We start from the raw sequence: 22,486 nt of genomic DNA, 5'->3' as shown, positions 1-22,486 counted from the left end.
ACTCTAATGAATAAAAGCCAACCTGCTTAGCTGTTTCTGATAAGCCAATACCAAGCTCAGCTATCAGTTAGCTATCAGTCAGTAAATAAAAGCAAATTACTACAGATGCTGGAATCTGAAACCAAAAGAGAAAATGCTGGAAAATCTCAGCAGATCGGGCAGCATCTGTAAGGAGAGAAAAGAGCTGACGTTTCGAGTCTAACTGACCCTTTGTCAAAGCTGTAAACCTCTATAAGGTCACCTCTCAGCATCTGATGCTCCAGGTAAAACAGCTTTGACAAAGGGTCAGTTAGACTCAAAACATCAGCTCTTTTCTCTCCTTACCGATGCTGCCAGACCTGCTGAGATTTTCCAGCATTTTCTCTTTTGGTAGCTATCAGTCAGTAACTGATACATTCTCCATGTCAAAGACACTACCAATCAAACATGCCAAACAATCAATACCCTTCCCTAATACAGTCTAAATGTTGTTTTCCTTTTGGACTTTTGTATTTATTGATCCTGATGAATTCAAGAGGAAAACATTGACAATTTTGTGTTCAACTAAACACATTTATTTAAGCTAATCAGTAGCTGCAGAGTTTTCAAGGGAATGATTCTTCTGTTGGAGCATTATTTCATAATTATATTAGATAAAATAGAATTTAGTTTCTAAATTAGGTGCAATTGAACATTGTATTTATTAATACTGCTGAAAATGAGTTCATTACAAATTGAATGATTTGAGTCAGCATCTAGTCTATGCCCTTAATTCTGAGAATTAGAAATTGACCAGATTTTAACCAGTTTTATTGGTGTGTACTAGATGGTATCTTGGTGCAAATATACTGTCTGGATACTAACTAAGTGAAGAGGGTGTTTCATATGCTTTCAGAAAAGATTTACAAGGATGTTGCCAGGGTTATTGGATTTGAGCTATAGGAAGAGGCTGAACAGGCTGGGCTGTTTTCCCTGGAGTATCGGAGGTTGAGGGGTGACCTTATAGAGGTTTACAAAATTATGAGGGGCATGGATAGGGTAAATAGGCAAAGTCTATTTCCTGGGGTTGGGGAGTCCAGAACTGGAGGGTATAGGTTTAGGCTGAGAGGGGAAAGGTATAAAAAAGACCTTGGGGGCAACTCTTTCACGCAGAGGATGGTACATGTATTGACTGACCTGCCAGATGGAAATGATTGCAACATTTAAGAGGCATTTGGATGGGTATATGAATAGGAAGGGTTTGGAGGGATATGGGCCAGGTGCTGACAGGTGGGACTAGATTGGGTTGGGATATCTGGTCGGCATAGACGGGTTGGACCGAAGGGTCTGTTTCCATACTGTACATATCTATGATTCTATGACTCTAAGTTGGAAAGTAAAAACTGGAATTGTCTGAAAACTGGACATCTTTGAATGTACTGAACATCACTTTTTTAAAAATATACTCAATTAAAACCAACTTACTTGAAAAATTTGGCTCATTATTACATGACACCAAATTTGATATCTGTTTCACTGTTCTGGTCAGTATCTTCATTACAAGTGACCCTTGACCCCATCTGACCCAGATTAGCCTGAATTAACCATTGCGGAAATAATATGATTCAAAATCTGGGGAAATATAAATTCCAGCATGGCTTCAACCGTCAGTTTTGAGAGAGTTGACCTGTAAGTAAAATGCACTTAATTATTAGAGACTTTGAAAAAGTGTCTACTGATTCCATCTGATAAAAACACAACTTAAGGTGAAGAACTTTCTGAACAGTTGAAAATGGGAGCTATTAATAAAAACAAGCTATTTAATATTGATCTGATGCAGTAGACAATAAAGCATTCATAAACCAGTTAATTCATATGAAAATTAACATAACTCAAAGTAATTTGCATGTAAACATCCAAGATAATTTGCATGTAAACGCCCATGATATTTTGCACTGCTTTGGTCATTTTGAGATGTTCATGGCTGTAACTCTAGATAAACTCTATTTAGAGGTATTTTAATCGTTCTGATTAATTGTTCCCTTTTTTGTTTGTCAATTACTACAGGCAGGGTGTAAAGGTGTGCAAGATGGGGTGAGATCAGGTAAGTAACAATGCATATTTTCAAAGAGTTTGACTTCCAAACCAATCTTCCAATGCCTTGTAAAATCAATTAATTTCAGAAAAGATTAGCTCTGATTGATAGATACACATCATACGTCTCTCTTTTCTTTTTTGCCTTACGTATAAGTTCTCCAAAACTGCACCGTTCCAAGGCAACAAATGAAGATTTTCACTGTATTTTAGTTGTAAAACACATGTGACAATTAAATCAAAATCAAATCAAATGCCATCATGTTTAGCCTATATTTGCGCTCAAATTTCAAGAGTTAAATTTTCCTGCAAATGCAGGAATTTAATATATCATCCTGTCAAACATAATTTTTATTAAGGTGTAATTATTCACTCTTGTTATAAACTCTTATCTGAAATTTTTTGCAGATAAAGATATAAATTCAATAAACCAGTCTTGATTTTTGTCACATTTATTTCCTATTTACATGAAAAGAATTATAAGTACAGCACTACTAAACGAGGTTTCCCAATTTGTCACTGCTCCAGCTGGCATACCCAAATACCCAAATGAACTGGCACCTCCTCTTTATATTTTTTAAGCTCTTATACATGACTGAACTTTCTTTCCCATATCACCACCGGTTAAATTACCCATTTTCCAATTGATTACTTTACAAGCAAAGTCTGTTAAGGGCAATGCAGACTCCCAAAGGTGAGGGAGAGCTAGGAAACAGGGAGAGGCTAAATCAAAATGAAGTTGGAAAGAGAGATAAAGCATTCTATCCCAACAGTGTCCACATCTCTCTGAAGACTTCAAGCATATCAGTGGACTCTGGCATGCTCCCTCTCCAGATTGTATCTATATTCACCCACCACACTTGATTGGTCACAACAAGGTTAATTTTAAAAGGATGCAATCGCTTGTGGATGCCCTTCTCTCATCTCCCCTAGAAAAAATGAAATTGTGTTTTAAAAGGAATCAATTTAACCAGGCTTTCCTAATTTACAATAGAGGGGTTTATTAGTTACTAAAGCAACACATAAACACACAGATTAGAAATAAGAGGTGAGACCAATAAAATAAAACCTAAAAAAAATGGATTGGGCTCTGAGTTCTGTGAATAGTAGATGATGGGACATTATGACTATTAAATTGGTGATATTGAGCATTAATGTTGCTATGTGACAAGTTGATTTTGAGATTCTTTACATTGTAGGCCAACTGAAAGGTCTTTCTCCTTTCAACATTTTCTTTCTCTCTGGGATGTTAGTTTCAACTGGGGTGGGTGGGAGGAGTGGTCAGATCAGGAAGTGTAGGCCATTACTTCAGCTGTGTCAAGGATTGGGGTTTGGAGCACAGCTTTAAGATTAGCTTCCAATTTCAGGGCTTGAGAATCAATATACTGTAGTTGTAGTTGCATTATCAGTTTCTAAGTTGAAATTGGTTGTGGAGTTTAGGGCAGGAAAATACAGAGGAAAGCTTTAATGTTTTAAAAAGATTTTTTTAAGATGGTTTCATACCTGCACCAAATATGGAAATTATCTCCTGTCAGCCTCTTCATTGGGAAAAAAAATCTAATACTGGAAGGACCCATTTGTCTGACTGTCCAAGAATGAGGAGTTGATGATGTCCAGAGCATTGCATAAGGCAATCTTGGTATCTGAATTGGTGTCTGAAAGGGATAAATGTCATCATGAGATAAGCTCTGTTCATTAGGATATAGAAGACTGTTCTTAGGAGGAGCTAACCATTTCACTTCCAGCTTATGCACTGTGCTGCTGTACCATTTTCAAGTACTAAGATCAATGTAGGTAACAACAATGTGTACTAATCTCTAATTGAGCCCAAGAGTCTCTTCTGAGATAATCATTATTCTCAGATATAGCATGAGTTGCTAATGAATCCAAAACAATAAACTTTTATTGTTTATCAAGATTGAGTCCACCGTCAGCCAAGGAATTTACGTGGGCACCCTTTCCTAGATTCTATCAGTACCAACAAAAAAAGATTAGAGCCAGTGACTCTACCTAAAGTATTCCAGAGTTTTAGTTGAATACGGCAACAACATATTTAAACAGCATCAGCAGTGGGGGCAAAGCGATTTGGCATAAAACATGTTGGCAGTGGTGGTTGTCTGAAGATTTAATTCAGCTGCATTTTAAAACAAGCTGAACAGCCATACAGATTTTGACCAGACAGTGCTGGCCTGAAGAAATCCTCCACTCCACAAGTGACACAGTCCTCTGAGGAGAAGAAAGAAAGAACACAAATTCCAGTCACAAAGGCTCTGAATGTGAGTTTAAACATTCATCAGCTGAAAAAAACACAGGCCAGTTTGCTTCTGTGAATGCAGCACCAGAAATTAAAAAGTAGCAGTACTGTCAGCTATACTAAGCCTGCCTCCAGAAGTTTAAACCAGTTAGACTATGATGGAAGCTACTGAAAAGCTTATGTACGTCATAGAGAACTATAAGGGAAAATGTTTGAATCATGAACCTGGTGAAAACCAATTGATAGCAGATAATCAAAGTAAGTTGTCTCTTAGAGCAAGGGTAAAAATTCTTAATTCCATGGAGAGATTCTATGTTGAAAGGCTGAATAAGCCTTAAACATTTATATTAAGTAAGTGAGCAGCACTAAAGTCATTAAAACCGTGAAAAAAAGCTGCAAATAAATATTTGGATGAAAGGACAATTTTAAAGATAATCATTGAAGCAGCTGTAGACTACGACTAATCAGGATCAGAAAATCAAAGATAGAAGAACAGTTTATTAAAAATAAGTACTTTGAGAGAAAATACATTTTTATTCAGCAACCATATCATTTTTAAGTCATAATAAACACAATGCCATCTTTTCCATTGAAAACAATACTGCTATTATGGAGAAGAATCATCCATGTTGTTAAAAAGGGTTTGACATTCATGAAGAAAGACAGAAAAAGGCATAAGATAGCAGTACTTGCTTCATTCTGAGGGGAAAAAAACAAAATAAACAGTATTTCTTAATTTAAAAGCATTTTAATGACCTTTGATCTCTTGAAATAATTTTTTCTGCAGTAAAAGAAAGATAATTCTGAAGCAGTTTTTAAAAGTTTTTCAACTTTAATTACTAGAAATTAGTGAATGTCTGAAAAGGAAAATAATAAAAAGTGAAAAGACTTCATCAATGCGATATGGTTTCTTAGTAACAAAGCTCTATTCGCAGTTCATCTTTAAGATACAGCAACTTAAAAATAATTGAGATATTAAAAAAAACTAAAACCTTGCTGAAGAAGACAACATTTAATATAATTGAAATAATTGTACAATTTAAAACACAAAGCAGTAAAACCAGTTATATCTACAAAAGAATTGAAAATTCCTGCACCAGCTATCAAGAAAATCATTTAAATAAAAGAAGTAACAGAAGTACAATCACAATGACCAAAGGAATTATAAGTTCATGTAGATTTAAAATCACAAACAGTTCAGAGTGAGAATTATACTACATGGGAAAAAACAATTCATGTGATGCAGAATTATAGAATAATTCAAGGGAAGTACAATAAGCATATTTCTTTATTCACTAGGTCTGCAAGTAAACCACGTTTTAAACTGATAGAATATAAGGAAAGAGGCAGATCCCTCTTTTGTAAGTAACTTCTAACAGCAAGTGGGAGACTTCTAGAGAATGTGTGAAAGCAAAATGTTGTTGAAAAACAGAACTAATAATGATTATTTGCACATAGAAGTTAACACATCAAAACAAGCATCTTTAGAAAAAAAACTCCAGAATATGAAAACACTCATTAGAATACTTCATTGTGGAAGGCTGGTTTGCCACGCAGAGTGATACCAGCAGTGCAAATTCATGAAATTACAATGAAGGTTCCACCTGCTCAATCTCACCTCTCACCAGAGGAGTGGTGACCCTCAGGTTAAACTCACCACTAGTCAACTCTCAAATGAGAAAGCAGCCCTTTGGTCCTCAGGGACTTTGGGTGACTTTATATTATTTGATGATATAATAATGATATACTGGATGTAGGTTTGCTTGCTGAGCTGAAAGGTTCATTTTCATTCGTTTCGTCACTAGGTAGCATCTTCAGTGAGAGACGGAAGTATGGTGATGAAACGTCTGAAAATGAATCTTACAGCTCAGTGAGCAAACCTACATTTAGAACCTTAATCTGAGCTACAAATCTTCTCAAAACTCGCTAATAATGATATAGCTTTACATTATGTGATGATCCATGGGTTTTCTCAAGGTGCTCTGGTTTCCTTCCACAGTCCAAATGCAGGTTAGGTAGATTGACCATGCTAAAATTAAAATTTGCCCCACAATGCCCAGGGATGAGCTGGTTAGGTGGGTTAACCATAATAAAAACCCCATGTGGCATTATAGGGTGGGGGTGGGGGTGGGTGTGGGTGTGGGTGGAATGCTCTTTGAAGAGTTGGTGCAAACTTGATGGGCCTATGATCTATGATTCTATAATATGCCATTCTTCTTATATGTGAATCAACATTTCCTCGGAATATTAGGTGACTCATCTCAGTCGCTGTTACTCAGATCAGACAGATTACAGTCATCAAACTAATTTTGAATTTGGCACTGAGGTAAGTATTACTGTACTATATAAAAACTCTGTTAATGGAGGAGATTGGAACATCTGATAGGGAACTGCATGTTGTAGGAAGAACACTACTCAAAGTCAAGTCAAAGGAATGCTGCAAGGACTTCTAAAATACAGAGACTAATGCTATATGGAACAAGTGTATGCCATTCAAAACCACAAAATATATGCTCTTCTGTTAAAATTCTATGGTATATTCAAGAATTTTAAACATAAATCAAATACCAGGGATCAATGCAATTCTAAGTAACAAGGTGAAAACTTCATAGGCCTCAGAAAATTATTACTTCTCAAGTGAAGGTTTATGCTGATGGTGAAAATCTGATTTTTGCACACTTGCTCAATCAACTAATCGACTGTGACAATGCTGTCACTTTAAACAGGTCATTTTGTCCTTTTTTTTCAAGGGAGGTCATAAAGGCAGTGGTGTTGAAGAGTCCATGAACTGTCTAGTTTAACTGCGGAAGGGGAGTGGCCAGTTTTCCCAATTTAGGTATTTTGCAGTTTGTTTTAGCTGTAGCAGTCACAAGATGTGTGAGTGCATGGGAGTTGCAAGCTTCAGTAAAGAACTCCTCTGACCATCTTCTGAAATCCCTTTGGATGTTGTTCTCTCCTGCCTGTAAGAATCAGTGTTTGAATTTATCTTTTTGTCATAGGATGTGTTTGTGGGATATTGCTGTATTGGAACTGTTAATTAATAATAGTTACTGGATCAGGTCAGTTATGTTTACCCATATTTAAGTTATTGTAAATTCTGTTTTCTTTTGTCCGTGTTTCAACTGTAGTGTTTGAATAAATTCTGTTTTGCTTAAAGCCAAGTGGTTTGACCAGTTGCAACACACCTGGAATATCCACTTCATGTCTGCCTTTAAAATAAAAAAAAGAAAAACCAGTTAGTCTTGCACACAGTCTTGATAGAGACCAATATAACAATTTCCTTTCAACATTTGTAACTATGTGTAACTTACGAATATTCATTTTACCCACTGGTATCATGTGGCAAGCTACAAATTGTTATATAATGTTATGAAACAGACCAGATTCCATTAAAATATTTCAAGATAGCAGTGACCCTAACTTTTTCTTGTTTTAAAGGCAAATGTAACATGTTGTATTCCAGATCTAATTCGACTAGTCAAACTACTCTGTGTTAAGCAAAACACAATTTATTCAACACTACAGTTAAAATACAATAAAGAAGAACTTAGAATAACTTTATCCTCTTGGAAAACTTAACAGAATAATAGATACAACATCTACTAATAATTAACTGTTCCAATATCGTAATATCACATAGATACTCCCCTTGGCAAAAAGGCAAATTCAGAAATCAGAATTTCTTATATGGAACACCCGCAATAGGAAGAGAAAACCTAGCTTCTAGCTTTAACCAAAAAGAGAAAAAAAAGCTTCTTCTACTTCAAAACTCCAGCAGCTTCTGCTGAACATACAAGCTAAAAAAAATCCTGGTCTGTGAGAGTTGGCCACACCCATCCAGGCTGCTTCTATTGTTCCAACTTTTTAAAAATCCCCAAGCCTCACTAGCTGTTTATGTTAAGATAGCTCAGCACTTCTCGTTCAATCTCTCTCATAAAAGAAAGCAGGACAAAGTACACCTCTTAAAGTACCATATTGTTTTGTCTTTTCTGGATATTGCCTGTATCAACAATGTTCCACTGTTCAACATCACTGAAAATGACTCTTAGTATCTGTTGTTAGACTTCCTCTGTGTTGATTTGTCATCTGTCTCTTAATGACATTTGCATCTATATCTTAAAAATTAGCGGATGTACACAGTTATAGAGCAGCAAAAGGCTAAATGTTTATTCTTACAATGAGGTTAATGAGGACAGACCATGCCTATCAGAAAAAACACTTGCCATTAGGTGATATCCCTCCATTAAAAAAGATCTCAGTGACATTCTTGGTTGAAATTAATACTCCAAATGACTAGTCATTCAACCAATTCTAGTTTCATGAAACATATTTATATTAAAATGCACCACAGCATTGTCACAGTAAGAAAACTGTTTATTCTGGTTAAGACTTGCTGTTCACTATCTGCTACCACTGATAATTTGACAGGACTTTGACTCAATATAAAATGGAGGCCCGTTGGCAGTGAACTATCTCAACCACCAACTGCTAATGGTTGGTACTGAGATCCAAACATGGAATGATGATCAGCAGTGGTCATCATTACTGAAACCCATAAAGAAAACTCAATGGAGAGAATCCATTCAACTCAGAATTGTTTTTTGTCCTAAGGTAATTGAGTTCACAAACTTAAGAACATTATCATTTTAAGGAGACACAGACGGTCAATCAGCAGGCAAAACATGAAGACTGATAAACATTCAGCAATACCTGTGTGAACTGCATTGGGATGAAATCAGTTCTTCAGAAGAAAATCTTCACCCCTGAGTTGGTAAGAGGTTAAAAGAAAATTTAAACATCTAGAACCAGAGAGAAGAGACAAAAACTTCAGAACTAAACTGTGTGGAGTTTGCACGTTCTCCCCGTGTCTGCGTGGGTTTCCTCCGGGTGCTCCGGTTTCCTCCCACAGTCCAAAGATGTGCAGGTCAGGTGAATTGGCCATGCTAAATTGCCCGGAGTGTTAGGTAAGGGGTAAATGTAGGGGTATGGGTGGGTTACGCTTCGGCGGGTCGGTGTGGACTTGTTGGGCCGAAGGGCCTGTTTCCACACTGTAAGTAATCTAATCAAAAAAAAAATCAAAGAAAGTATGGATAGTTTTGACAAAGTTGTGAAAGCTTTTGATAGTTACTTTAAGCAGCAAATGAACAAAATCCTTGAAAGGGCAAGATTTAACTGGAGAGTTCAGCTTTCAGGGGTATCTGCTGATCAATGAATAATGGATCATTTAAATCATAATTCATAAGAGACAGAATTTTATTAAAATTATTTGAGTCGAATAGATTTCAAATACTGCAAGGAAGATTTATCTTTGGTGAAAACTATTTAATTTGTGTTTGAAGCAGAAACCAAAAAGACTTACCAACAGAGATTGGGGTGGGGGTGGGGGGATGAAGAACAATGCTAAATAACAGAATGGAGCAACTTAATCTTCTTATTTTTCAGATGTAGTTGCAGGCGTCATCAAGAGACAGATGACAAACCAACACAAAGTAAGCTTAACAGCAGGTACTAAGAGCCATTGTCAGTGATGCTGAACTGTAGAACATGGTTGAAACAGGCAACACCCAGCAAAGACAAAAGAATGCCAAATCTGTAAGGCTGTAGGTCTTTAGAGGATTTACACAGTTGTAGAGCAGCAAAAGGCAAATGTTTATTCTTACAATTAGGTTAATGAGGACAGACCATGCCTATCAGAAAAACACTTGCATTAGGTGAAATCCCTCAATTAGAAAAGATATCGGTGGCATTCTTGGTTGAAATTAGTACTCCAAATGACTAGTCTTTCAACCAATTCTAGTTTCATGGAACTTATTTATGCCAATGACATTTTGTTAATTTTAAGCTTAATATAGAAATACATTTCATTGTCCTCTCAGATCAGGTAATATGGCTGAAGAAAAATACAGTCAGATGGAACAACTCCTAAAATAGGGTGGAACCATTGTGACATGCAATGGTTCTGAAAGAGATAGTCACTCCCCCCAACCTAATGATTCACACAGTCTTTAGGTGGAGAAACTGTTGATCTTGCACAATGTTCTGTGTTATGAAGTGTACTTTACATTTAAGAGAGTGAAGGACTTTACAAGTACACTGAGTTTATAATGTAACATTTGGTTCAGAACAGATAGCACTGGCTATGAGACAAAAACAAATTCAAATTCGACCAATCAGTTTAAATTATAGCCTGAAAATACTAAATTCCAATCAAGTTTGAACGGAGTATATTGCCAATGACACAATCCGATGCTTTGGGGTATAAGACTGGGAAAAATTGAACAGTTGAGAGGAGAACTGCCAAGCTACCAGCATGTAAGGACTGCCTGAAAAATAGCTGTCTTGAAGGTACCTTTATCAATCAGTAACCTGTGAAGCAGAATACCCAAGAAGAAAAGAATATGGAAAAAAACTAAAAGCTGCCTGGTTCTAAGATAAGAAGTTTTGTTTTGTAAATCTAAATTGGGAGTTTTATTGGACAAGTATTATAGAAGGGAAGGTAAAGTATTTAGAGGAAGGAGTTGTAAATAGTTGTTAGTTAACTATTCTCTGTTATACTTTAAGAAATAAAGTTGTTAATTTTTACTTTAAATCGAATTTTCATAGATTACTGCACAGGATAAATCTTTTCTATGTTGCTGGGTTAAATTGAGCAGGATGGTTTATCCCATGTTGTAACGCCTGATAGAGACAGACATGACATTGACTTCCAATAGTCGTGGCCTACCTAGTTAATTTCAATTTGACTTTTTGCTATTATGCAATGAACGACACCTTGCAATGTAATACAAGTGCCTGGTGATCTATCCTGTACTACTGGTAATTAAGACAGGCCTTCAGATAAAGGGACATGTTTTTGGAGCTTTTATAGCATAGTGGTAATGTCTTTACCTCTGGGCCAGAAGGCCGGGTTCATTGCCCACCTGCTTCAGAAATCTTTAATAATACATTTGAACAGATTGATTAAGATATCTATAATGAAGCATTGATGACAGTGAACCACTTCTGGTGGTTGTTGGTACCCAGAGGTGAGTTATTCGTCTTTAGGGACTAGACAGCCAGCAGGTCCTGGTAAGCTGGTGGGGAGCTTCAGAACACAGTACTTTAGCTGCAGGCATAATTATCATGGAGTGACCATTAAGGATCCTCCTGAAAAGGTGCCAACATTCATTTAACTGGCAGTCTCCCAATAATTTAATGATGGCATCTCTCAATGCAGACTGAGTGCATATGGGTGGAAGTGACCCTAATTGGAAGTGCTCAGCAGACTGCTTGGCTTGTGGACATATGCCTGAGTGTCCTTCTGCTGTTAATATGGCAGGAGAGTGGGAAGTCATCAGGTCTCTTCTGACAATTTCCTTTGGCACATTATCAGACCTCCAGCCTTCCATGACAAAAATAGAAATTGCTGCAAAAGCTCAGGTCTGTCAGCATCATGTCGAGTGACCTTTCCCTTTCTCCAGCCTTCCATCCTGTCTCCAAAGAATTGGGAAAATTTAATTTCCTAACTACAGTAATAAGCCCTCTTTTACATTTTAATTTAAACCTTTCTGATGTGAATTCAAAAACAATGAGAATTACATGTTTTAGTTCATCATAATATGCACGGTTCAGTGCATGCCACTCTAAAATACATCACTGAAGGGCAAGTGAGGTAAGCCAGCCAACATGTGGATCAGTTTAAGGCCAACAGCACTGGATTCAATCTTCATTCCAGCTGAAGGAGACTTGGGGTCTACCTCCTCACCAATGATCCCCCTAATTTCTGAGTGGGCTTCCAGTGTCTGTGTGCAGCAATAACCTCTACATGCAGAAGTCAATGCATCGTCACACTGATTGACATATGTGGAACCTCCAAGCAGTCAGGTAATCATACAAATTGGAGAGAATGTTGCTGTTCAACCAACTGTAGTAAAAACCAGCACTTTGGCAAATAATCACCAAGAATCTACTTTTGATCAGAGAATTCAAACAGAAAACCTGATTACAAAATGACAATTCGATTCTTTTTAACTTTTCCTTTGTCTCACCATCTTTATCAGCACATCAATAACTCAAGTGCCCCTAAGAATCTATTTCAACTATTCTTTAATGCTAGTCCTTGCAGAATTACAGATCATATCAAGTGGTTTCTCAATCTATCATCATAAATTCACTTGCTGCTTGGCGGTGTTCGTGTTCTGTTTCTGCTGTTGTTCCAGCCACTTCTCTGCTTTTTACATCTTTTGCTTCAGCATCCTATCTGCAAAGCTCCTTTTCAAGACAATTAAGTCCCTCTGTTAACGTGGTCCTCCTTTGCTAATTTGCTTAATGTGTGATACTTGCTAGGCACCTTTTCATCCACTTGCTTCCAATGTTGATAAAATGAGTGCCTGTGATATGTATTGTACATGTGCAGTCAGCCACTTTTATCATTCCTGAAAATCTCTGTGACATCCTCTTGGAATGTATCACCCACAAACAACAAGACTCTACTGTATTGACAATTCATGCACCTCAGTTTCATATCACCATTGCTCCCATATGGCAGGAGCCAAACCATTTTTGCCATTGTATTTTCTTGTTTTGCAAGCATTTGTTTACTAGTAATTCATGCAATTATGAATTTCAAACAATCTGATTGGACATTGCATGATAGCTATCCCACTTTAGTTTACAATATATATTAATGATTTAGATGAGGAAAGTGAATATATTATTGCCAAGTTTGCAGATGATACAAAAATAGGTGGGAAGGCAATTGGTGAGGAATATACAAAGAGTATGCAAAGGGATATGGACACGTTAAGGTGTTTGGGCAAATACTTGGCAGATGGAACATCATGTAAAGAAGTGTGAGGTAATACATTTTGGTAGGAAGAATAGAGGATCTGAATATTATTTAAATGGAGAAAAACTGCAGAAAGCTACAGATGAGAGGGATTTGGGAGTCCTCATCCATGAATCACAAAAACTAGCATCAGGATTCAGTAGATGAGGGAGAAGACAAGTGGAATGTTGGCCTTTATTTCAAAGGGAAATGCAGTATAAAAATACAGAGGTTTCACTAAAACTATACAAGGCACTAGTTATACCAAAGCTGAACTACTGTGAACATATTTTGGTGCCTTATATAAGGAAAGATGTGTTAGCATTGAATGCAATCCAGAAAAGGCTGATAGCATGTATGGAAAGATTGTATTATGAGGAGATGTTGATTAGAATGGGCCTGTACTTGTTGGAATATAGAAAAATAAGAGTTAACTTTATTGAAACGTACAAGGACTTGACAGGGTAGATGTGGAAATGTTGTTTCCTCTTGTGGGAGAGTCTGGGACAGAGGGCATTATTTCAGAATAAGGGGTTGCACATTTAAGACATTTGAGGAATATTTCTTCTCTCAGACGATAGTGAATCTGTGGAATTCTTTATCACAGGGGACTGTTGAGGCTGGACCATTAAGTCTGTTCAAGGATAAACTGAATAGATTTTTAATCATTTAGGCAATCAAATGTTATGGGGAAAAGGCAAGAAAGCGGAGTTGAACGTGATTAGATTGGTTGTGATCTCATTGAAAGGAGAGCAGACTTGATGGGCTGGACAGCATATGTTTGCTTCCATGTCTTATGGTCTAATTGGAGAAAGTGAGGACTGCAGATGCTGGAGATCAGAGCTGAAAATGTTTTGCTGGAAAAGCGCAGTAGGTCAGGCAGCATCCAAGGAGCAGGAGAATCGACGTTTCAGGCTGAAGAAGGGCTCATGCCCAAAACGTCGATTCTCCTGCTCCTTGGATGCTGCCTGACCTGCTGCACTTTTCCAGCAACACATTTTCAGTTATGGTGTAATTGGCACTACTTAGGATTCTTTACCACCTTTTTCCCCAGCTTTGATGATCATGACCAAATGCTAGTTTCCACAAATCACTTATAAACTAAAATTCATATCTTTATTCTTCATTGCACTACTGTGACTAAGTTTAACAATAAATGGTATGTGATATTGTGGGCAATAAATAAAATTATTACTTTTTCACCACCTCAAAATCTGAAAAATAACACACAACTGCACCAACGGAGACAAGATAAAATTATTTTGGACACAAGTAATATGCAGAATCAAGGAGATGTAATGAATATTAATGCAGGACAATAACCAGACATATAATATTTATTTAAAAGCAAATGCAAACTGAACAGAATCACTGCAGTTCTTTTCAGAAAATAATTAGAATCCCTGGTGTTATTCAATAGAGATTATTTTTGATCTGCCATTTACATTCCAAGTTAAAGTACAAATTATGCATTTGTAATGGAGGCCATAGGACGTTCCCTGAATTACGTAGCTTCTTTGCCATGATGTAAAAGCAGACTCTTTGAATATCTGAAAAACATCACAATAAACGATATATTAATGCTTTAGTAAACGGGTTTACTCAGTACTTTAATAAATGGATTTACTCAGTGCCATTTGCACTTTGCCAGTTGTAATAGCTAGGAACACTTAATTGATAGAGGACATTACATTTTACATTTGCTACATCACCCCAGGGGAAATGTTAAGTCAGTGATATAAACAAACTCCAGTTGTGAGCCTTTTGAAATATATTTCAAACAGAACTGCACACCAAAGAATTTGTTCAGAAAGTTCATTTTGATTAATTTTTTTTGATGGGGCAATTAGAAACAAAAATCTCTGTATCCTATTAGTAAATGGGGCCATTGGCCATCTTATAGTCTGAGGTCAAAACTAAGAACATTGGTTTCTTTTTAAATGCACTGAAATGTTACAATTATATTTGCTCTTCATACTAATATAGCCATTTTGTTCCAATTTCTGAAACTTCATTTCTTCAGATTATTTTATATGCACTTAGTGGTGACATATATTACAATGATTTGGAACATTGCAGATTTTCTCTCAAGTTGGGAAGTTGATGCTTCTTCTAAAGTAAGTGTGACTTCATCATGGTTAAATTAATCTGAAAAATGGATGCTCCAAGTAAGCAACAAACCTGCTCACTTTAATATGTACACTATAAATAGTAATTCTCAATCTCTGACTGATCGTGGATAACAATCTGACAAGCAATACTTCTTAAACAGCTAGCAGTTAGGTTACGAAGAATCAAAATCAGAAAAAGCAAAAGCCAAAGAACAGTAGATCGACAAGTCACAGTAATTCACCTGGAAATAACGTGATAAAATGATAGCAGACATCTCTATGACTCTATGACTATTTGATGATTTTGCAGTTCTGCACAGGTTTGCAACCTTGATTGGAGAGGAAAAAGTTTACAGAATCTTCTATTGATCATAATTCATTTGGGAGTTACAATTAATGGCCCAAGAAAATATCCTTATATCAGTTTAATGCACTCCTGCTGTGGAATTATCAATAAAAATAGGCCTCAGAGTTACTTGATTCGGACCCTTGGAATTTGATAATTAAAGATCTTGTTAAGACAGACATCATGATGGACACCTTTCTGATTGCCATGTGACATAACAAGCATCTATTAATCTGGGAAAGTCCCATCCCAATGTTATTGGGGTTGGTTAGCTCAGTTGGCTGAATGGCTGGCTTGTCACAGAGAGTGACACTAAAGCACAGATTCAATCCCTGCACTGGCCACGTTACAATGATGGTCCTACTTTCTCAATATTGCCACTTGCCCATGGTATGGCAACTCTCAGGTTAAACTCTCTAATAAGAGGGCAGGACTCTGGTAACTTCACTTTTACTATGTCCCAATGATCCATATTTGAGTATTCTATCACTTAAGTTGTCTGTGAGCACTTGTTGCCAAGGGAAAATTAACATCCAGTTTCCCAGTCTGGTCCCAAACCTATACCAATCATCAAATGTAATTAAAAAGTTGAGGGACAGGTTTAAAAAGAAAGAGAAATACAAAGGAACATATGCATGGATGTCCAGTTGTGAGAAACTATACATCAAGCTCAGAGCACATACACCAGGTGTCACTATCTGCTGAGAGTCTACCTGTACTTCCTGCTGTAAAGGAGGAGTCTGGTCATGTTGTCGTGAATGCTCCATTTTGTTGAAAAATCACCGGTGGAAGTGTTTGCACTCAAAGTCCTGCAGGAACAAGATACTGTTTACTTCCCTGAGCAGACTGAAAGTCATTTGACAAAAGGACTTATTGCCAAAACTTTCAAACAAGCACAATGATATGCTTTGCTTGGTAGTGAATTCCCTTACTGTCAAATTCTTTCTGCATTCCCAGGATTTTATGCCCTTCACATGTTACCCTGAACACAGCTGTGGCTGAAAAGACATCATTATTCCTGTTAGAAACTGCCTTTGCAAAGTAGACCTGGATATAGATGTCCTAGTTGTTGTTGAACTTTATGGTAACACAGCAAAAACATAGGAGCTGTGTTCCCAACGATGCACCCTGAGGTATGAGATGAATTTTGTAAATGCAACCTCATGGATTTGAACAGGCCAGAGGGACAGTACCTCGGAACAGGAAACAGATAACAAAATCAGCTATATTGGGACCATCAAGAGAAGTTTGGTGGTCAGCAGTTTGCTCGGAATAAAGGAAAGGGGGGGGGTGTCAGGTCTCACAGTCAAGATGAATCAGAATAGTGAAATGGTCGGGGTTTATCCTAGAAATTCATTTTTTACAAGTGGACTATCCAAATTAGTTATGCCCAGAACTTGGTTTCTAAAGTAGAGAAATTCCTTGTATACGAACTTAAATTGGTCTGAAGTTTTATTGACACATTAACTTGAGTTGAAGCTTTCAACTTGCTCTTATTTATTTGAAAGCAGGACTGTGAAAGAAACCCAAGAAAAGAATATACAGACAGGAGGAGAAATGCACAATTTCAGAAATCCTAGTCAATGCTATGGCACCATAGATTCTTGCATATGGGAACAATGTCCTGCTTTAAAGCAGAATGTTTGTTGTAGCATAAGGCACTTTCAAAAATGTGTAAAAGCAGAACTTGACACTGACAACCATAAAAATAAATTCTTCAAAAACGCTATAATGTAGAACAATATTAGCCTGAAGATAAACCCAAAATCTTTCTTGGTGATAGCAAAGATTCAAATCAGACATTTTAGCACACACACATTTATGTCCATGAGCATCCTATAGATTTTAAGTCAGATACTGGAGCAAGTGCAACAGTGTTGTTGCTTCCAAATTATTATTGGGAAGAAAGATCAATACTCAAATTCCTATTCTACCAAAGTAATTATTTCCAAGATTAAAATCAACAGATTATCAAAGAATCAACAACAAACAGGAATCTTATAGAATTCAAGACTGTTAATACAACATGTGCTAAGAACTTACCAAAGTTGTCGGAAGGTCAGAAGGTATGAATACATGACCAAAACTAAAAAAAGTATGAACATCCAGACTGATGAAAATCAACAAAAATCTTACATACTACATACAACAGAAAGAACTACAAGATGAAATAAAAGGAATCCTATCCCAGTAGAGTAAGACATCCATTGTTATATTGGGATGAACAAGGTATTGAATCTGAAATCTGAGAGGAACAGCAAATGTCAAATTTTCAGGAAGACCAACCAAGTCAAGAGTCAAAGGATTCAAGAGAGTTCATCATTCTTCCAAGTCTCCAACCATCTGAATTTGCACAGTCAGAGACTTTAAATGACTTTAAAGACTTTATAGATGTACAAAGATGAATGTATGTAATAGTAATATAATAATTGGGACAAAGAGTTGAATAGGCACGATAAGGATAATATTTAGAAGATTGCAATTAGCACCGTCCACCACGATGATATCGAATCAGAGACAAATCAATTGACAGACATTGAAAGCTTCTGGGTGAACAGCAATACTGATAAAACTAATGATTTAGATTAAAGTTTAGCTTGGACTAATACAAAAATTCTTATTGCTTAAATTTGCCCGATTCTTGAGATTCTTACTAGTTAGATGAAGAGGTAGATTGTTCTCATTTACAAGAAAATGCAAGAGGGTTCAAGGATCTAATATGGTGCAGCAGATGCAGAAATTTATTTGAAAAATCAACTAATTTTGAAATAGTCCTTAACGATATTGAATTTTAGAGACAGCAATCTTTACGGATAAGTCATTTTCTTGGAACATTAATAATAACGTTTGACCTCAATATTCAATGTTTGTTTGTAGGATAATATTAGAAACACATTTACACAAAAAGGACTTTGATGTAACAGAAACTCAAGAGAAGTGTACAATAATAATATATTACTTGCTGTGAGTCCAGCAGCACTTCATGGCAATTTCATCTTTCTTGATGATTTAGAAGCAAGGTCTCAGTTCAGATTGAAAACAATGCCTCGTAGAATTTGTCATTAGTAGAGTAAATTATAATACCTGCCTTGTAAACTGAATTTTATTTAGGGAATCAACAGAATGTGAACTGTTCTTATAAAGTACAGGTATGCTTATTACAATTAAATACATAGTCGCCCTAAGGCGATGTTGACATTATAAATTTAGTTTTCTGATTAAAAATACCTAAAAGATTATATTCTTATCATAAACATTCTGTTCATGAAGTGACTTGAAGAGGGATCCTTAGAAAAAAAATTAAGCAAGTTATGAATGTTACAATGTTGAATAGCTACACTGACATTAGATGCTGAGGACCAGGCATCTTTCTCAGTATTATCCTAGAGTACTATTACTTATACCAAAAACTAATATTTGTATAAATTTTGTGATTTTTTTATCTTCAAACAAAAATATTTCTGTGAAGAGAAAGTAAGGTCCTAAAGAGTGTTGCTGAACAAAGAGACCCTGGAGTGCAGGTTCATAGCTCCTTGAAAGTGGAGTCACAGGTAGATAGGATAGTGAAGGTGGTATTTGGTATGCTTTCCTTTATTGGTTGGAGTATTGAGTACAAGAGTTGGGAGGTCATGTTGTGGCTGTACAGGACATTGGTTAGGCCACTGTTGGAATATTGCATGCAATTCTGGTCTCCTTCCTATCGGAAAGATGTTGTGAAACTTGAAAGGGTTCAGAAAAGATTTACAAGGATGTTGTCGGGGTTGGGGGATTTGAGCTATAGGGAGAGGCTGAACAGGCTGGGGCTGTTTTCCCTGGAGCGTCGGAGGCTGAGGGGTGACCTTATAGAGGTTTAAAAAATTATGAGGGGCATGGATAGGATAAATAGACAAAGTCTTTTCCCCAGAGTGGGGGAGTCCAGAACTAGAGGGCATAGGCTTAGGGTGAGAGGGGAAAGATATAAGAGGGACCTAAGGGGCAACACTTTCACGCAGAGGGTGGTACGTGTATGGAATGAGCTGCCAGAGGAAGTGGTGGAGGCTGGTACAATTATAACATTTAAGAGGCATTTGGATGAGTATATGAATAGGAAGAGTTTGGAGGGATATGGGCTGGGTCCTGGCAGGTAGGACTAGGTTGGGTTGGGATATCTGGTCAGCATAGACGGGTTGGACCGAAGGGTTTGTTTCCATGCTGTACATCTCTATGACTTTATGACTCTATATATGTTGGAAGGACCAGAGTTCCAATCAGAACTCTATTAACAAACACATTGACTTGGATCCCATTTACCACCCCCTAAGAAAAAGAACCAGAAATAACATCACCATAGGAAATGATGTCACCATAGGAAATGGCATCACCAACCTTAGGAAACTCAAACATATAAATAGAAAGTGGCTACACTACTGGTGCTTCATTCAGAGGCTCACTGAAGATATTACCTAGTATGGTGACAGAACATCTGAAAATGAACCTTCCAGCTCAGTGAGCAAACCTACATGCAGAACAGAGTCGTGAACTGATGATGTTGAAATCATACTCATGGTTCATTATTTGTGAACCCCTCACCGAATTTGGAGGCACAGTACACCCCACTATATATTTCTAGCATTTTGCACCATAAACTTGGTAACACATTTACCACAGTGCAGTTTGAAATACAAATGGCTTTCCAATATTGTAGTACATGAAAGTGTAACAGTTTGCCATGCAACATTTTAATAATTAGTTAAAACTTAATTTTTAAAAAATTATCAAAAAAAACTCTTGAGGCACTTTAATTTACTTTAATCTACATAAATGAATAGAGAAGTTAATAATTCATGAATGAACTTTTCTAAATTGATACTTTCATTAAAACTCGCTTGAGATATAAACTCAGGTTTCTGGATGTAAGTAATTCGACTTATTTTTATTATTGTGCTTTAGTACTGATCATGTCCATTACCCCATAATCTCTGGCCTACATTCACCAATGGTTAAGCAGTGTCTTAAATTTAAAATTGTCATTGTTGTTTTCAAATCTGGCCCTGGCCTCATATCTCCCTTTCTCTGTAATCTGTACCAGCTCTAAAACCCCAAAGACATAAGCTCATCTAATAGTTAACCTCCCTCTTTAATATGTTTGCAGCAATAAAGCCTACTGCAGCTCCCAGTTTGAGAAACAAATATTATTCTTCCAAAATAAGTACTTATATCTTAAAAATACTGAAAAATGTTGGAAGCACACACAAGGTCAGACAGTGTCTGTTGAAAGATATCAGAAGTTAACATTTCAGGTTTAGACCTTCAGTTAAAACTGGAGATATTGCAATGGATGGCATTTAAAACAGAACAGAATGAAAGAAAGGAAGAAGGAGAAACATCTTTAAGCTATTCGTACACATGGCGGGTCCCATTTATCTATTTTCTTTATTAATATCACTGAAAGACTTTAACCATTTTCTATTTATAATTTAAACAATTTAAAAAGTCTGTCTTTTTCGTTTTGCATGTGTTTTGTTTTCCCTTTCTCTCTCTGTTCTGCTTCTTCTTAAATGCCAATTATTATTAATATTTCAATTTAGAAAAGTTCATTCATGAATTATTAACTTCTCTATTCATTTTGCAGATACTGCTAAGTGTATCAAGAATTTTCAACAACTGTTTCAGGTTTCTAGAATCTGCAATTACTTCACTTTCCCATTTTCAACTCTTTGCATGCCTAGAAACTTGTCTTCACCTTGACAATATCGGTTAAAAATATCAGGGGGACTTGAGCACATATCTTGGATTGTTTCCTTAATACCGTTAGTATGATAAGATGATATCTTCTGGAATATCAAGATTGAGGTCCCTGTACTTGCTGAGGTGCAAAGAAAAACATGAATGGACCTAATCTTCCCAACCCATGAATGACATGGGCATTGATGAGTCAGTTGGGAAAATAGGACAAATGAGATTCTTGATGCAAGAAAAACATTCAGATTCTGCTACCATTTTTGAATGCCGAAACAGAGATGCTCATTTTCATGTATTAGCATGCAATTGCTATCTTGTCTAACCTCATGGATATGCAAATTTCGATTCTCCCGCGCACCGGGAAGAAACTAGAAACTAACATTTCCCAACATGAAAGATAGACTCTGAACCTCGTGACTCCAACTCGCTATTTACTCCTCCATAATTCTACCTTGGACAGCAGTCACAACTTCTTAGGGCACACTTCATGGGCTGCAACGACCTGCAGCCCCCATCCATGATAGGGGCATTGGACATATAACAGACCCTCGATACCCTCACAGCGTATCTCTGATCCACTTACAGCACACTTCAGCAATTCAATACTGCACTTTGGAGTATACCAGCACTTATTATTGTAATGCTGCTGCCAGGACAGTTTGCCCACGTTTAGGCAGCCAGCTCGTGAAACAGACCAGGGTCCAACTCTCAGCTCCTTGCTTGCTCTCATAACGCTTACTCACCTTATGCCTACTTGGATGCTGGCAGCATCTCTGCTTTGCCTGACCTTGCGTGCTATTTTCAGCTTTGTCTGCTCAGTCACAGTTTAAAGACTCACTGTATTTCTACTTTACCTTAGCTTTTAGTAAAAACACAAAGCCAGGCACTTGTCATTGTCAGCAGTGATCACTCAAGATGATGGACAGGTTGTTATATGGAAAAGTGGTATGTTTGTCTCATAACCACACCACGTGCCAACAGCATACCGACAAACACATTGAATGTGCATCAACCAAATGACCATTTTTCAAAGTCTAAGGAGAGTAAATTCTCAGATGGTTCAAGGAAGGTGACCTTCACTCAGGCATAGCAAGTCAAAGGCTTCATCCAATTTCAGTTTAGGGGCATGGATACTGTCAGTTGGCAATCCTGCAAGGCTAATGCAATCAATCTTGTGAGTGCAGTAAGTCAAGGAC

At 36.9% G+C, this 22,486-nt stretch overlaps 2 protein-coding genes and 1 long non-coding RNA gene across 8 annotated transcripts in view; 2 read left to right on the top strand and 1 right to left on the bottom strand.

Annotated features, from left to right (window-relative positions):
• The window catches only part of gpr25 (G protein-coupled receptor 25), an 87,685-nt gene that overhangs the window by 17,469 nt on the left and 47,730 nt on the right, over positions 1-22,486 (top strand). For all 5 annotated transcript variants that reach the window (XM_072563551.1, XM_072563552.1, XM_072563554.1 and 2 more), the window contains 2 exons: positions 2,026-2,062; positions 5,606-5,667. The gene's annotated coding sequence lies outside the window, so the exon portion shown is untranslated. The remainder of the gene's footprint in view (positions 1-2,025; positions 2,063-5,605; positions 5,668-22,486) is intronic.
• LOC140467292 (protein FAM107B-like) overlaps positions 6,558-22,486 on the top strand; it is a 29,066-nt gene continuing 13,137 nt past the window's right edge. The window contains exon 1 of one of the 2 annotated variants that reach the window (XM_072563557.1): positions 6,558-6,632. The gene's annotated coding sequence lies outside the window, so the exon portion shown is untranslated. Of the gene's footprint in view, positions 6,633-9,853; positions 9,899-22,486 lie in introns of those variants that run through there. The other variant, XM_072563556.1, reaches the window with a different exon arrangement.
• LOC140467293 (uncharacterized) overlaps positions 14,432-22,486 on the bottom strand; it is an 84,224-nt gene continuing 76,169 nt past the window's right edge. The window contains exons 2-3 of the long non-coding RNA XR_011955389.1: positions 16,283-16,378; positions 14,432-14,662 (exon numbers count right to left, since the gene is read on the bottom strand). This is a non-coding gene — a long non-coding RNA (uncharacterized lncRNA). The remainder of the gene's footprint in view (positions 14,663-16,282; positions 16,379-22,486) is intronic.

This window comes from Chiloscyllium punctatum, chromosome 45, assembly GCF_047496795.1.
Source record: "Chiloscyllium punctatum isolate Juve2018m chromosome 45, sChiPun1.3, whole genome shotgun sequence".
NCBI lineage: Eukaryota > Metazoa > Chordata > Chondrichthyes > Orectolobiformes > Hemiscylliidae > Chiloscyllium > Chiloscyllium punctatum.
This window is presented reverse-complemented; position numbering and strand designations above follow the sequence as displayed.